General features: G+C 31.5%; 13 non-coding genes and 2 pseudogenes across 13 annotated transcripts; all 15 read right to left on the bottom strand.

Annotated features, from left to right (window-relative positions):
* Nucleotides 1-137: 137 nt before the first annotated feature.
* On the bottom strand, nt 138-256 carry LOC133327435 (5S ribosomal RNA). Its single transcript, XR_009754237.1, has one exon. It is a non-coding gene; the product is annotated as a 5S ribosomal RNA (ribosomal RNA).
* A 410-nt stretch (nt 257-666) lies between these two features.
* On the bottom strand, nt 667-785 carry LOC133327436 (5S ribosomal RNA). The gene has a single exon (XR_009754238.1). It is a non-coding gene; the product is annotated as a 5S ribosomal RNA (ribosomal RNA).
* Nucleotides 786-1,195: 410 nt separating this feature from the next.
* On the bottom strand, nt 1,196-1,314 carry LOC133327448 (5S ribosomal RNA). Its single transcript, XR_009754249.1, has one exon. It is a non-coding gene; the product is annotated as a 5S ribosomal RNA (ribosomal RNA).
* A 410-nt stretch (nt 1,315-1,724) lies between these two features.
* On the bottom strand, nt 1,725-1,845 carry LOC133327453 (5S ribosomal RNA; annotated as a pseudogene).
* Nucleotides 1,846-2,255: 410 nt separating this feature from the next.
* On the bottom strand, nt 2,256-2,374 carry LOC133327438 (5S ribosomal RNA). Its single transcript, XR_009754240.1, has one exon. It is a non-coding gene; the product is annotated as a 5S ribosomal RNA (ribosomal RNA).
* A 410-nt stretch (nt 2,375-2,784) lies between these two features.
* Nucleotides 2,785-2,903, bottom strand: LOC133327439 (5S ribosomal RNA). Its single transcript, XR_009754241.1, has one exon. It is a non-coding gene; the product is annotated as a 5S ribosomal RNA (ribosomal RNA).
* A 410-nt stretch (nt 2,904-3,313) lies between these two features.
* On the bottom strand, nt 3,314-3,432 carry LOC133327440 (5S ribosomal RNA). Its single transcript, XR_009754242.1, has one exon. It is a non-coding gene; the product is annotated as a 5S ribosomal RNA (ribosomal RNA).
* Nucleotides 3,433-3,842: 410 nt separating this feature from the next.
* On the bottom strand, nt 3,843-3,961 carry LOC133327441 (5S ribosomal RNA). Its single transcript, XR_009754243.1, has one exon. It is a non-coding gene; the product is annotated as a 5S ribosomal RNA (ribosomal RNA).
* A 410-nt stretch (nt 3,962-4,371) lies between these two features.
* On the bottom strand, nt 4,372-4,490 carry LOC133327442 (5S ribosomal RNA). Its single transcript, XR_009754244.1, has one exon. It is a non-coding gene; the product is annotated as a 5S ribosomal RNA (ribosomal RNA).
* Nucleotides 4,491-4,900: 410 nt separating this feature from the next.
* On the bottom strand, nt 4,901-5,019 carry LOC133327444 (5S ribosomal RNA). Its single transcript, XR_009754245.1, has one exon. It is a non-coding gene; the product is annotated as a 5S ribosomal RNA (ribosomal RNA).
* A 410-nt stretch (nt 5,020-5,429) lies between these two features.
* LOC133327445 (5S ribosomal RNA) lies at nt 5,430-5,548 on the bottom strand. The gene has a single exon (XR_009754246.1). It is a non-coding gene; the product is annotated as a 5S ribosomal RNA (ribosomal RNA).
* Nucleotides 5,549-5,958: 410 nt separating this feature from the next.
* Nucleotides 5,959-6,078, bottom strand: LOC133327452 (5S ribosomal RNA). The gene has a single exon (XR_009754253.1). It is a non-coding gene; the product is annotated as a 5S ribosomal RNA (ribosomal RNA).
* Nucleotides 6,079-6,488: 410 nt separating this feature from the next.
* On the bottom strand, nt 6,489-6,607 carry LOC133327447 (5S ribosomal RNA). Its single transcript, XR_009754248.1, has one exon. It is a non-coding gene; the product is annotated as a 5S ribosomal RNA (ribosomal RNA).
* Nucleotides 6,608-7,017: 410 nt separating this feature from the next.
* On the bottom strand, nt 7,018-7,133 carry LOC133327455 (5S ribosomal RNA; annotated as a pseudogene).
* A 51-nt stretch (nt 7,134-7,184) lies between these two features.
* Nucleotides 7,185-7,303, bottom strand: LOC133327446 (5S ribosomal RNA). Its single transcript, XR_009754247.1, has one exon. It is a non-coding gene; the product is annotated as a 5S ribosomal RNA (ribosomal RNA).
* Between the last annotated feature and the right edge of the window lie 334 nt (nt 7,304-7,637).

Below are 7,637 nucleotides of genomic sequence, written 5' to 3' on the forward strand. Positions count from 1 at the left end.
TGGAGTATAATTTTTTGCCAAAATAAAGGTGAAAATGCTTGTATTTTCTTCATTTTTGAAGTAAAATCTAAACAAATGTATTGGACAACCTTAAAAAAATATTTTTTAATATAAAAAATAATAAAAAAGTTGGACGATGCCAACAACACGCGGTGTTCCCAAGCGGTCCCCCATCTAAGTACTAACCGCGCCCGACGCTGCTTAATTTCGGTGATCGGACGAGAACCGATGTACTCAGCGTGGTATGGTCGTTGGCAAAGAAGCATAGTTTGTTTTGCTTCATATGCCTGTTTGTGAGTGCTATTTAAAACAAAGTCGTTTGTATAGTGAACACACACACAAACCAATAAGCAAGCAATCGTTTGTTAGTTTCGATTAAGCAAGAATATTCCTTTTATAATTAAAGGAAACATGTAAAAAATATTTTTTAACTATTTTTCATTAACTTGCGTAAAATGTCATTAGAAAATACATATTTTTCATTTATTTTTCAAATTAAATGAAAATAAATAGCATTTTCATACGTTTTTGGAGTATAATTTTTTGCCAAAATAAAGGTGAAAATGCTTGTATTTTCTTCATTTTTGAAGTAAAATCTAAACAAATGTATTGGACAACCTTAAAAAAATATTTTTTAATATAAAAAATAATAAAAAAGTTGGACGATGCCAACAACACGCGGTGTTCCCAAGCGGTCCCCCATCTAAGTACTAACCGCGCCCGACGCTGCTTAATTTCGGTGATCGGACGAGAACCGATGTACTCAGCGTGGTATGGTCGTTGGCAAAGAAGCATAGTTTGTTTTGCTTCATATGCCTGTTTGTGAGTGCTATTTAAAACAAAGTCGTTTGTATAGTGAACACACACACAAACCAATAAGCAAGCAATCGTTTGTTAGTTTCGATTAAGCAAGAATATTCCTTTTATAATTAAAGGAAACATGTAAAAAATATTTTTTAACTATTTTTCATTAACTTGCGTAAAATGTCATTAGAAAATACATATTTTTCATTTATTTTTCAAATTAAATGAAAATAAATAGCATTTTCATACGTTTTTGGAGTATAATTTTTTGCCAAAATAAAGGTGAAAATGCTTGTATTTTCTTCATTTTTGAAGTAAAATCTAAACAAATGTATTGGACAACCTTAAAAAAATATTTTTTAATATAAAAAATAATAAAAAAGTTGGACGATGCCAACAACACGCGGTGTTCCCAAGCGGTCCCCCATCTAAGTACTAACCGCGCCCGACGCTGCTTAATTTCGGTGATCGGACGAGAACCGATGTACTCCGCGTGGTATGGTCGTTGGCAAAGAAGCATAGTTTGTTTTGCTTCATATGCCTGTTTGTGAGTGCTATTTAAAACAAAGTCGTTTGTATAGTGAACACACACACAAACCAATAAGCAAGCAATCGTTTGTTAGTTTCGATTAAGCAAGAATATTCCTTTTATAATTAAAGGAAACATGTAAAAAATATTTTTTAACTATTTTTCATTAACTTGCGTAAAATGTCATTAGAAAATACATATTTTTCATTTATTTTTCAAATTAAATGAAAATAAATAGCATTTTCATACGTTTTTGGAGTATAATTTTTTGCCAAAATAAAGGTGAAAATGCTTGTATTTTCTTCATTTTTGAAGTAAAATCTAAACAAATGTATTGGACAACCTTAAAAAAATATTTTTTAATATAAAAAATAATAAAAAAGTTGGACGATGCCAACAACACGCGGTGTTCCCAAGCGGTCCCCCCCATCTAAGTACTAACCGCGCCCGACGCTGCTTAATTTCGGTGATCGGACGAGAACCGATGTACTCAGCGTGGTATGGTCGTTGGCAAAGAAGCATAGTTTGTTTTGCTTCATATGCCTGTTTGTGAGTGCTATTTAAAACAAAGTCGTTTGTATAGTGAACACACACACAAACCAATAAGCAAGCAATCGTTTGTTAGTTTCGATTAAGCAAGAATATTCCTTTTATAATTAAAGGAAACATGTAAAAAATATTTTTTAACTATTTTTCATTAACTTGCGTAAAATGTCATTAGAAAATACATATTTTTCATTTATTTTTCAAATTAAATGAAAATAAATAGCATTTTCATACGTTTTTGGAGTATAATTTTTTGCCAAAATAAAGGTGAAAATGCTTGTATTTTCTTCATTTTTGAAGTAAAATCTAAACAAATGTATTGGACAACCTTAAAAAAATATTTTTTAATATAAAAAATAATAAAAAAGTTGGACGATGCCAACAACACGCGGTGTTCCCAAGCGGTCCCCCATCTAAGTACTAACCGCGCCCGACGCTGCTTAATTTCGGTGATCGGACGAGAACCGATGTACTCAGCGTGGTATGGTCGTTGGCAAAGAAGCATAGTTTGTTTTGCTTCATATGCCTGTTTGTGAGTGCTATTTAAAACAAAGTCGTTTGTATAGTGAACACACACACAAACCAATAAGCAAGCAATCGTTTGTTAGTTTCGATTAAGCAAGAATATTCCTTTTATAATTAAAGGAAACATGTAAAAAATATTTTTTAACTATTTTTCATTAACTTGCGTAAAATGTCATTAGAAAATACATATTTTTCATTTATTTTTCAAATTAAATGAAAATAAATAGCATTTTCATACGTTTTTGGAGTATAATTTTTTGCCAAAATAAAGGTGAAAATGCTTGTATTTTCTTCATTTTTGAAGTAAAATCTAAACAAATGTATTGGACAACCTTAAAAAAATATTTTTTAATATAAAAAATAATAAAAAAGTTGGACGATGCCAACAACACGCGGTGTTCCCAAGCGGTCCCCCATCTAAGTACTAACCGCGCCCGACGCTGCTTAATTTCGGTGATCGGACGAGAACCGATGTACTCAGCGTGGTATGGTCGTTGGCAAAGAAGCATAGTTTGTTTTGCTTCATATGCCTGTTTGTGAGTGCTATTTAAAACAAAGTCGTTTGTATAGTGAACACACACACAAACCAATAAGCAAGCAATCGTTTGTTAGTTTCGATTAAGCAAGAATATTCCTTTTATAATTAAAGGAAACATGTAAAAAATATTTTTTAACTATTTTTCATTAACTTGCGTAAAATGTCATTAGAAAATACATATTTTTCATTTATTTTTCAAATTAAATGAAAATAAATAGCATTTTCATACGTTTTTGGAGTATAATTTTTTGCCAAAATAAAGGTGAAAATGCTTGTATTTTCTTCATTTTTGAAGTAAAACCTAAACAAATGTATTGGACAACCTTAAAAAAATATTTTTTAATATAAAAAATAATAAAAAAGTTGGACGATGCCAACAACACGCGGTGTTCCCAAGCGGTCCCCCATCTAAGTACTAACCGCGCCCGACGCTGCTTAATTTCGGTGATCGGACGAGAACCGATGTACTCAGCGTGGTATGGTCGTTGGCAAAGAAGCATAGTTTGTTTTGCTTCATATGCCTGTTTGTGAGTGCTATTTAAAACAAAGTCGTTTGTATAGTGAACACACACACAAACCAATAAGCAAGCAATCGTTTGTTAGTTTCGATTAAGCAAGAATATTCCTTTTATAATTAAAGGAAACATGTAAAAAATATTTTTTAACTATTTTTCATTAACTTGCGTAAAATGTCATTAGAAAATACATATTTTTCATTTATTTTTCAAATTAAATGAAAATAAATAGCATTTTCATACGTTTTTGGAGTATAATTTTTTGCCAAAATAAAGGTGAAAATGCTTGTATTTTCTTCATTTTTGAAGTAAAATCTAAACAAATGTATTGGACAACCTTAAAAAAATATTTTTTAATATAAAAAATAATAAAAAAGTTGGACGATGCCAACAACACGCGGTGTTCCCAAGCGGTCCCCCATCTAAGTACTAACCGCGCCCGACGCTGCTTAATTTCGGTGATCGGACGAGAACCGATGTACTCAGCGTGGTATGGTCGTTGGCAAAGAAGCATAGTTTGTTTTGCTTCATATGCCTGTTTGTGAGTGCTATTTAAAACAAAGTCGTTTGTATAGTGAACACACACACAAACCAATAAGCAAGCAATCGTTTGTTAGTTTCGATTAAGCAAGAATATTCCTTTTATAATTAAAGGAAACATGTAAAAAATATTTTTTAACTATTTTTCATTAACTTGCGTAAAATGTCATTAGAAAATACATATTTTTCATTTATTTTTCAAATTAAATGAAAATAAATAGCATTTTCATACGTTTTTGGAGTATAATTTTTTGCCAAAATAAAGGTGAAAATGCTTGTATTTTCTTCATTTTTGAAGTAAAACCTAAACAAATGTATTGGACAACCTTAAAAAAATATTTTTTAATATAAAAAATAATAAAAAAGTTGGACGATGCCAACAACACGCGGTGTTCCCAAGCGGTCCCCCATCTAAGTACTAACCGCGCCCGACGCTGCTTAATTTCGGTGATCGGACGAGAACCGATGTACTCAGCGTGGTATGGTCGTTGGCAAAGAAGCATAGTTTGTTTTGCTTCATATGCCTGTTTGTGAGTGCTATTTAAAACAAAGTCGTTTGTATAGTGAACACACACACAAACCAATAAGCAAGCAATCGTTTGTTAGTTTCGATTAAGCAAGAATATTCCTTTTATAATTAAAGGAAACATGTAAAAAATATTTTTTAACTATTTTTCATTAACTTGCGTAAAATGTCATTAGAAAATACATATTTTTCATTTATTTTTCAAATTAAATGAAAATAAATGGCATTTTCATACGTTTTTGGAGTATATTTTTTTGCCAAAATAAAGGTGAAAATGCTTGTATTTTCTTCATTTTTGAAGTAAAACCTAAACAAATGTATTGGACAACCTTAAAAAAATATTTTTTAATATAAAAAATAATAAAAAAGTTGGACGATGCCAACAACACGCGGTGTTCCCAAGCGGTCCCCCATCTAAGTACTAACCGCGCCCGACGCTGCTTAATTTCGGTGATCGGACGAGAACCGATGTACTCAGCGTGGTATGGTCGTTGGCAAAGAAGCATAGTTTGTTTTGCTTCATATGCCTGTTTGTGAGTGCTATTTAAAACAAAGTCGTTTGTATAGTGAACACACACACAAACCAATAAGCAAGCAATCGTTTGTTAGTTTCGATTAAGCAAGAATATTCCTTTTATAATTAAAGGAAACATGTAAAAAATATTTTTTAACTATTTTTCATTAACTTGCGTAAAATGTCATTAGAAAATACATATTTTTCATTTATTTTTCAAATTAAATGAAAATAAATGGCATTTTCATACGTTTTTGGAGTATATTTTTTTGCCAAAATAAAGGTGAAAATGCTTGTATTTTCTTCATTTTTGAAGTAAAACCTAAACAAATGTATTGGACAACCTTAAAAAAATATTTTTTAATATAAAAAATAATAAAAAAGTTGGACGATGCCAACAACACGCGGTGTTCCCAAGCGGTCCCCCATCTAAGTACTAACCGCGCCCGACGCTGCTTAATTTCGGTGATCGGACGAGAACCGATGTACTCAGCGTGGTATGGTCGTTGGCAAAGAAGCATAGTTTGTTTTGCTTCATATGCCTGTTTGTGAGTGCTATTTAAAACAAAGTCGTTTGTATAGTGAACACACACACAAACCAATAAGCAAGCAATCGTTTGTTAGTTTCGATTAAGCAAGAATATTCCTTTTATAATTAAAGGAAACATGTAAAAAATATTTTTTAACTATTTTTCATTAACTTGCGTAAAATGTCATTAGAAAATACATATTTTTCATTTATTTTTCAAATTAAATGAAAATAAATGGCATTTTCATACGTTTTTGGAGTATATTTTTTTGCCAAAATAAAGGTGAAAATGCTTGTATTTTCTTCATTTTTGAAGTAAAACCTAAACAAATGTATTGGACAACCTTAAAAAAATATTTTTTAATATAAAAAATAATAAAAAAGTTGGACGATGCCAACAACACGCGGTGTTCCCAAGCGGTCCCCCATCTAAGTACTAACCGCGCCCCGACGCTGCTTAATTTCGGTGATCGGACGAGAACCGATGTACTCAGCGTGGTATGGTCGTTGGCAAAGAAGCATAGTTTGTTTTGCTTCATATGCCTGTTTGTGAGTGCTATTTAAAACAAAGTCGTTTGTATAGTGAACACACACACAAACCAATAAGCAAGCAATCGTTTGTTAGTTTCGATTAAGCAAGAATATTCCTTTTATAATTAAAGGAAACATGTAAAAAATATTTTTTAACTATTTTTCATTAACTTGCGTAAAATGTCATTAGAAAATACATATTTTTCATTTATTTTTCAAATTAAATGAAAATAAATGGCATTTTCATACGTTTTTGGAGTATATTTTTTTGCCAAAATAAAGGTGAAAATGCTTGTATTTTCTTCATTTTTGAAGTAAAACCTAAACAAATGTATTGGACAACCTTAAAAAAATATTTTTTAATATAAAAAATAATAAAAAAGTTGGACGATGCCAACAACACGCGGTGTTCCCAAGCGGTCCTCCATCTAAGTACTAACCGCGCCCGACGCTGCTTAATTTCGGTGATCGGACGAGAACCGATGTACTCAGCGTGGTATGGTCGTTGGCAAAGAAGCATAGTTTGTTTTGCTTCATATGCCTGTTTGTGAGTGCTATTTAAAACAAAGTCGTTTGTATAGTGAACACACACACAAACCAATAAGCAAGCAATCGTTTGTTAGTTTCGATTAAGCAAGAATATTCCTTTTATAATTAAAGGAAACATGTAAAAAATATTTTTTAACTATTTTTCATTAACTTGCGTAAAATGTCATTAGAAAATACATATTTTTCATTTATTTTTCAAATTAAATGAAAATAAATAGCATTTTCATACGTTTTTGGAGTATAATTTTTTGCCAAAATAAAGGTGAAAATGCTTGTATTTTCTTCATTTTTGAAGTAAAATCTAAACAAATGTATTGGACAACCTTAAAAAAATATTTTTTAATATAAAAAATAATAAAAAAGTTGGACGATGCCAACAACACGCGGTGTTCCCAAGCGGTCCCCCATCTAAGTACTAACCGCGCCCGACGCTGCTTAATTTCGGTGATCGGACGAGAAATGTACTCAGCGTGGTATGGTCGTTGGCAAATTAAAAAAAATATTTTTTAATATAAAAAATAATAAAAAAGTTGGACGATGCCAACAACACGCGGTGTTCCCAAGCGGTCCCCCATCTAAGTACTAACCGCGCCCGACGCTGCTTAATTTCGGTGATCGGACGAGAACCGATGTACTCAGCGTGGTATGGTCGTTGGCAAAGAAGCATAGTTTGTTTTGCTTCATATGCCTGTTTGTGAGTGCTATTTAAAACAAAGTCGTTTGTATAGTGAACACACACACAAACCAATAAGCAAGCAATCGTTTGTTAGTTTCGATTAAGCAAGAATATTCCTTTTATAATTAAAGGAAACATGTAAAAAATATTTTTTAACTATTTTTCATTAACTTGCGTAAAATGTCATTAGAAAATACATATTTTTCATTTATTTTTCAAATTAAATGAAAATAAATAGCATTTTCATACGTTTTTGGAGTATAATTTTTTGCCAAAATAAAGGTGAAAATGCTTGTATTTTCTTCATTTTTGAAG

Source organism: Musca vetustissima, unplaced genomic scaffold (assembly GCF_032173495.1).
Source record: "Musca vetustissima isolate MV318-11 ecotype Yass unplaced genomic scaffold, APGP_CSIRO_Mvet_v1 utg20496, whole genome shotgun sequence".
NCBI classification, from domain to species: domain Eukaryota; kingdom Metazoa; phylum Arthropoda; class Insecta; order Diptera; family Muscidae; genus Musca; species Musca vetustissima.